Genomic DNA, 8,048 nt, shown 5'->3' with positions numbered 1-8,048 from the left:
TTATCAGTTTCATATATCTGGTTCCCTTCACTTGGTTGCGAAAGCTTTGAGTTTTTTTCTTTTCCTTTGTATTCATGGTTTTGCTAGTGCCTATTTAAATTTGCCACATTAATAATTAAGGTGTCTCTAATTAGCTTGTCTGCATATGAAAAGTTTGGCATCTATTGGAATTTGGTTGGTTTAATTTTGGTACTTCAATGTAATTGTGGTGTCACCATCAATAGCTTCCGCCGACTGCTGTGTTCTTCTGCTTGTGTTATTTTACTTTTCTTTTTTATGGCATTCTCTCCTATTTATTGCATTTCATTTGTTTGGAAAACAAATTTTTACATCTTTCTATGTTCGCATGTCATCCATTCACCATTCAAAATAACTAAACACTTAAAAATTCCAAGTATTGTTACCAGAACCTAATCACTTTGAGAGAAACACCCCAAATATATGAGAAATGAACTTTGACATATTTTAGGGTCCATGAAACTATTGAATATGTTTTTTCATATAGAATGTTCCATTATAAAATTCCCCTGTCTTCTTGATGGGCTAAAATGAAGTTTCTTTGTCCATGATTAAATGAGAGACTTTGACATCTCTGCCACTTATTGTGCTTGCTTCTAGTTCTCACACAGTTGTGATTTATTTTCAAACCAAGTAGAGAGAATGATCAAGAAGCATCAAACTACAGAGAATAATTCTTTTGTTTGTCTTACGTCTTGTTTTGCCTGATATAATTTATAATTATTGAGTCATGACTAGTTTGAAAAGTTCAGTTCTAACATGTTGATAATATAAATAGACTAATTTCTTCAAAAAAATGGTGATATTTTGGCAACTTTTTATTTTAAACCTCAAACTAACAACTCTTATTTTATTTTTTATTTTTTTTCTATCATATCAAGTTACATATAATCTATTATATAAATATTTTTGTTTCTTATTTCTTTATCTCTCTCAAATTATCAATTGGTCTTGGGTGTCAAAAGAATTTTTTCAAAAACAAAAGATTGAACTAAAACATCAATTTAATTCTTAAGATTCTTATTAATAATTAAACATTTTATTGTTTGATAATATGAATAAATAAATTTTGTCACAAGCTCTCAAAACTGTGAAGTAATTTAATTCATAAAATTGATATATTTGGGTTAGTGTCATGTTATAAGTATTAAGTATCTTTTAATTTTAATGTTATAAGTACGAAGTATCTTTTAATTTTAATTATGACTAAATTTTATTAACAATTTGAGTGACTATTTTTAGTGAAGATTTTCTTCCTAATTATTTTTTTTATTTAGAAGGCTTACCTAAATTGATCTATCCAATTAATTTGATTTCTAATAATTATAAAAAATAATCAAACAATTTAAAAGTCTGAATTTGATTACTATGAATTAGTTTGATCCCTAAAATTAAAGATTAAATTAACTAATACTTATTTTACCAAACTTGACAAAAGCAAGCAAGCTAGTCTACCTCGGCCTAGAATACAGACTAACCCAAAGATTCCTCAGAGAACAAAAATGAACTAAAGTCCACAGAAGGATCTAGTGCATATCTCAGTACTTAGGGAGTAAACTCATAACATCACTAGATAGATGAATTGTTTGTAGTTGTATTTGTTTGAGTTTTTTTTTTCTCACAAATCTGTTTGATGGTGTGATTCGCCCAGTCTTCAGTGCTTCATTCACAACCAAAGTCAACTGTGGGAACTCCTGCATATATTGCTCCAGAAGTATTGTTGAAACAAGAGTATGATGGCAAGGTAGAGTGGTTATTGTTTAGTTTCATGGTATTGTTCTTTTTCTGTAGATTTATTACTGTTACTCTTAAATGAACAATTTTGTTGTTAACTTGTCATCATTTATGAGCTTGCAAATTTGTTGACTTTTCGTGATATGAGGATCTAAAGTAATAATATTGTCTAGTTTTTCACCCAGTCCAATGGTCATTAATTTGGTCTGCACTCCAAACAAAGGTCATTGTATTTTTTTGGTTTTCATCTCCACCTAATTTAGGTCTTTCTCGAACTAGGTGAGAATCTTTACTTAGCAAGAAAACACAGACAGTTCAAAATTATAGCCATGTCCGTGTTGTACCTGTGTCCATGTTCGACACATCTCGTACACTAGCTGAGAATCTTTACTTAGCAAGAAAACAGACAGTTCAAAATTGTAGCCATGTCGGTGTTGTACCTGCGTCCATGTTTGACATATCTCATACACTAAAATTACTTGTCGTCTCCGTGCATTTTGCAAAAAAGAAAAAAAATCAATGTAAAATTTTTTATATATCACAAGAACAGAATAACTTGATAAATTATAACCTTTTTATTATGTCTACAATTTAATTTTCTATATTTTTTCATAAGTGTCTAATGAGTTGCTTCTGTTATGTTTTCTTGCATTTAATATTAGCTTGCAGATGTCTGGTCATGTGGAGTAACGTTATATGTGATGCTAGTGGGAGCATATCCTTTTGAAGATCCTAATGAACCAAAGGACTTTCGCAAGACAATTCAGGTACATCAGATATTAAGATATGTGCTCATTTTTTTCTTGAGTAGTGTCTGATTGCTTGAGTATAACTTGTGGTTGCTGCTTGCTTCTTTCCAGAGAGTTCTTAGTGTCCAGTATTCCATTCCGGGCGGTGTTCAAATATCTCCAGAGTGTGGCCACCTTATCTCAAGGATCTTTGTTTTTGACCCAGCAGAGGTAATTTCTATTTCAAATAGCTGGCCTCCTACTGCAATATATAAATTTGACAATACACAACCCTGAATCCTCGAGTAATTTTGTTCTTTAGATTCAGTTTTAATTTATGTATACTACCACTTGAATGACTTGATTGTGTTAATTAAATAAAGTTTGTGCAATTATATGTGAGATCAAACAGTATCGCTCATGTCATATTAAGTGGATTTTTAGCATTTGAATGTTTTTGACATAATTGTCAGGCATTTTCCTTCTCCAAGGAACATTTATTCAATTTACATTTGGCTTAAATATATTTTTGATCCCTAAAAAAATCCAACTTTTGCGTTTGTTCCCTTATAAATATTTGTTTTACATTGAGTTCCCAATAAAATAACAATTTCATTTTTGGTCCTTGGTAATCCCTAATAAATTAATGAATACTGCCCTTCAATAATGTGATTGTGCGGTTTCTCTAACCCTTGTCAAAAAAATATCACAGCACTTGACAGAAGCAAGCGTCAAGAGAACTGTGAAAAGAAAAAGGAAAGTTTGGACTAAATTTTGCAAAGAAAAATAAAATATATTCGTACTTGCCAAAGCTGTTGTTCTGTCTAGTGTCATGTAAATTGAAAGAGACCACAAAAAGAGCTATAAGTTGGTATATTGTGTGTCTTGTCTTCGGCCTCCTTAAAGAAAACATGACCATGAGTTGTGACTTGTGAGTTCATTCATATAATAATAAGAGATGTTAGAGGGGTATTGATACAAACAAGAATCTGGTGCATTTAGATTTGGACCACACTGACTTTGGTCCAAGTAAGAGGGCAGGGTGTGGGCCCAGGTCAAATTTCATTTTCACTTGGTGCTTTGGGCCCATGGGCCCATGGGCCCTGGGCCCGGCCCTCTTCAGCCTCATCACGTGTGGTTGCTGTCCGCTAAAGGGGTGTCAGCAGGGTGAGGGGATACATTACATACTTTTCCTCTTCACCTAACTCCATCCATTGTCTGAATGTTTGGTTTCACCATAGATATTTCAAACGACAAAACTTAGATACTATACTATTATAGCTGTTTTTGGTGTTCTCACGCGGATTTGAACATAAAGAAAAGAACATACACGGTGTTGTATGGTCCTTTGAATTCAAATAAAAATGTCAATGTGTTATTTAAACATAAGTTATGTCACTTCAAAAATATTTTAAGTAAAAGAAAAACCTATGAAATTTAAATATAAGTTACATCACTTTAAAATTAATTATGTCAAACATTTATCTAAACATAATATTTAATTTTGAGGGCATAAAAATAAAACGTACTCACTGAGAGAAAAAATGGCCTCATGGAAGGAGCCGAGAGATTTCAAGGAAAGAAAAATGAATATACAATCATGGTAGACTGTCAGTTTGAAAATAAAAAATTATTAGGTGCATATGATACCAGAACAAGTCCAATAATATTTGTAGGCTGCTCATAATAGACAGGAACTCTGCTATGCCCTTTCTCCAATATTGGATTCATCAAATCCCTGCTTAATAATAAGCATTCAGTTGGATGACAAAATGCTGTATAAGATACAAAAGCTAGTTTGAACTTGTAATTTTTTTGAGTCACAAATAGAGTCCTTACCTATCAAGCTTTGCATTAATATCAATAGAAAATATATCAGTTATGGGAGTCATGGCATCACTAGCTGTCTTTTCATAGAGTCCTTACCTGTAGGCTGTAAGGAATAGAATAGAAGAAAAACCAATACCCTCAAATAATAGATGAGAAACTCACCTAATGCTTGTGCTGCAGTCATTGTTTTCCTTGGATCTTTATTTTGAAGTCTCTTAAAAAGGATTTACAAAAGAAAATTTTAAATTTTTTTGATTTATGTATCAAATTTATTTAGTAGGAAAAAACATGATTTTATTGTGATAAGATAAAACTCTTAAGTTGAAAAGAAAAAAAAGAGAATGCTACCAAAGTTTCAAAGAAAGGGACACAAGCATAATTTGTATAACCGGTTGCATGTAAAAATGAAGGAAAAAAATAACATGCTAAGTCCAGGTGCAGTGAGTTGGATGAAACAAGGGCTAGTAAATCCAAAATTTGTTGCCAGCAGCTAAGAATAGACCTGTCTTGGAACGGTACATACATTAATGTGATTAGGTAGGTAGGTAGGTACTTTGTTCCTTTGGAAATCACTATCGACCCGGTCATGATCCCTTGAACATACTTAACATTGGGGAAAAGCTCTGGTATTAGGCCATACCAGTTGGTAAGCCCCATGCACTTGTTAAGTTTTAAGTTGGCCAGCTCAATGCTTATATTTAAAATTCTTGATAATTTTGTAATTGTAAGATGACCTATCTCGTACTCAACATAAATAAATAAATAAAAACTACACACAAAAAACAATAAAAAAATTGCTCTATAAGTAGGCATTGACCGATAACAAACCTCAAATGCACCTATAAGAAAATTGCTCTATTTGTGAATAGTTATATTGTTGACCTTGCCTGCATATTGTTTAGAAATGAGTCAGTTACTTTTAGCCTTTTCATCAAGTGATAAGTAACAGGATAACAAATAAGAAAAGGAAAGAAAGAAGGACATACCTTGAATCTGCAAAACAATGTTTTGGCATCCATAAAGAAGAATGAAAATGAAGATTGAAATTTACCTTGGCCAAGAAGAAGAAGTAGAAAATAGTTAATGAAATGGAGAAAAGTAAAACCAGAAAGTCATTACCAAAGACGTAGAAGGGCAAAAAAAAAAGAAGGAAAATCCTAGAAGAAGTGCAGAACACATACTGCATTAAATCTATTAATGCAAAAAATAAACTCCCCTGGATCATGCCATCGTCAGCTAAAAGTCTTTCTATTAAATCTACTCCAAAAAATAAACTTTTTCACGATGGAAATATCATTTCTGAATACAATTTTGTGATGCAAACACCAATTTAACGTTGCTAGGGAAGATTCTTGATATTGACATACTTTATAGGGCAAAACATCAACTCCTCAAGCCTCTATTTTCAGCCCCAAAAAAAAATGCTATTTTCTAATTGCTCTTGTCTTTAGTCAACTAGGCCTCTACCCTTTAGAATCAACCCATTGTTTCCGTTGATCTAAAAGCTAGCCAGCTAGGCAGCCAAAAATGGAGCAATCATAAATAATGGAAAACAAATGAACAAAAGATATAATAATTTTCAAAGACAATAACAACACAAATGAGCCTCATGTCACTCATGAATGCCCTTACGTACAGGGAATTTAATTACTTGACTTTTGTACATAATTGACATTGTTATACACCTACAAAATCGGGCCTTGGTTAATGGATGTTGTACTGATTGAAGTAATATTTTTGTGTAATTCAAGCTCTAATTCAATGTAATTAAATTAGTGGGCACATAGAAACTCTGGAATGGTATTATTATCATGTGAAAGAAGCTTGTTGCCCTCAACATGTTAAAGAATACATGAGTATGCTTTTCCCTGTTCTGGTCAAGTTAAGATGTTAGGCAAAACTTAATTTGTTTCCATTTGACTAAATATTTAAATTATCCTTATTTCACTTAAAATAAACCTCTTTACTGGTTGTACTATTTTATAAACCTCAAACATGATGCATTGTTATTTGAGTATGATTGATCCAGCTGATAGTTTCCCCCATTGATGGTACAGATTATATGTCGTCATTACAACATTTGTGTTAGTGTTTTCCCTGTAACTGCATCCCGCACTCGTTGTCATTGACACTGAGCATCTTTCGAGGTATGTCTCTATTTTTAAAAAGTGGTATGATTGTAACATGTCGTTGTTCAAATATCGATATTGTTTCATGTTACTAGTTAGTTGCATTATGAGTGAACCTTAGTTCCCCGTTCGAGATTCGATACATCGATTAATACGGATAGTTTGAATTAATCGATGTATTGATTCTTGAATTGTCCGTTTGGACAGTTTGGGATGACATATTTTTATAGTTGAATCATACGTAGAGGTAAATTATCTTTTGAATGATTTGAATAAATTTCGGTATACTGCATTTGACATTGTTCTTCGGGTGCATATTTGATCGCGGTGATTGTTCACACATTCATCGCTTTCATCTTGTGTACTTGAAGACCAATGCGAAATGCTGCCGAAATTTCATCAAATCACTCGAAAGAGATTTTACTTGTACGTTTGATTCAACTATAAAAAATGTCTTCCTGAATGGGGTAGGGCCACACCTTCAATGCAAAAAAGTGAGTTTAGCATGCATCACAGATAACTTATTCATTGTCATGAATAGCAAATACGAAACATGGATCGAAGTTGGATGAAAGCAAAACGCATCAGTGATGAGTATGAGAACGGGGTGGAACAATTTCTACTGTTTACGCAACTTAATGCTGAAAGTTTGAGGGGCAATTATTTTTGCCCATGTGTTAAATGTCTTAATGGTAGACGACAGTCAGTTGATGAAATCCGATCACATCTGATATGTTACGGCATCATTCCAAATTACACAAAATGGATATGGCATGGGGAATCGGCCGACATTCCAACTGTTTCTCAGTCTCAGGCGGTTCACGAAGACAGCGAGAGCGTATAGAGAAATGATCCGTGATCTTGGACAAGAGACTTTTGAGCAAGCGCATGCACCTCTGTATGATACAATAGAACGTGATTCCAACACGCCATTGTATCAGGGGTGCACATCTTTCACGCGGTTGTCAGCTGTGTTAGCTTTGGTAAACTTGAAGGCAAGATTTGGGTGGAGTGATAAAAGCTTCACTGAATTGCTGGTCTTATTGAAGAACATGCTTCCTGAACAAAACACTTTGCCAAAAAATCACTACGAGGCCAAAAAGATTTTGTGTCCAGTGGGAATGGAGTACAAGAAGATCCATGCATGCCCTAATGATTGCATATTGTATAGAAATGAGTATGCAGAACTACGGCAATGCCCCACGTGTGGGGTATCACGATACAAAGTGCAACACGATGAATTAACTGATGATGCAGGAACCAAAAATTGTCGTCCTGCCAAGGTGTGCTGGTATCTTCCAATAATACCAAGGTTTAAGCGATTGTTTGCTAATGCACATGATGCAAAAAACCTTTCATGGCATTCGGATGACCGAAAATCTGATGGATTACTGCGACATCCTGCCGATTCGCCACAGTGGAAGACAATTGATCGTTTGTATCCAGAGTTTGGGGATGAGCCAAGGAACCTAAGGCTTGCTCTTGCTTCTGATGGAATGAATCCTTATGGTAGCTTAAGTAGCAACCACAGTTCCTGGCCTGTTTTACTGATGATTTACAACCTTCCCCATGGTTGTGCATTTTGCGTAAATACATTATCCTGTGTATG

General features: G+C 33.8%; 1 long non-coding RNA gene across 1 annotated transcript; it reads left to right on the top strand.

Moving 5' to 3' along the window:
• Positions 1-1,599: 1,599 nt before the first annotated feature.
• On the top strand, positions 1,600-3,110 carry LOC102669089 (uncharacterized). Its single transcript, XR_419107.4, has 3 exons — positions 1,600-1,762; positions 2,415-2,519; positions 2,613-3,110. It is a non-coding gene; the product is annotated as an uncharacterized lncRNA (long non-coding RNA).
• Positions 3,111-8,048: the final 4,938 nt, after the last annotated feature.

This window comes from Glycine max, chromosome 17 (genome assembly GCF_000004515.6).
Source record: "Glycine max cultivar Williams 82 chromosome 17, Glycine_max_v4.0, whole genome shotgun sequence".
Taxonomy (NCBI): Eukaryota; Viridiplantae; Streptophyta; class Magnoliopsida; order Fabales; family Fabaceae; genus Glycine; species Glycine max.
Note: the sequence above shows the minus strand (reverse complement) of the source record. Positions and strands in the feature narration are given on the sequence as shown.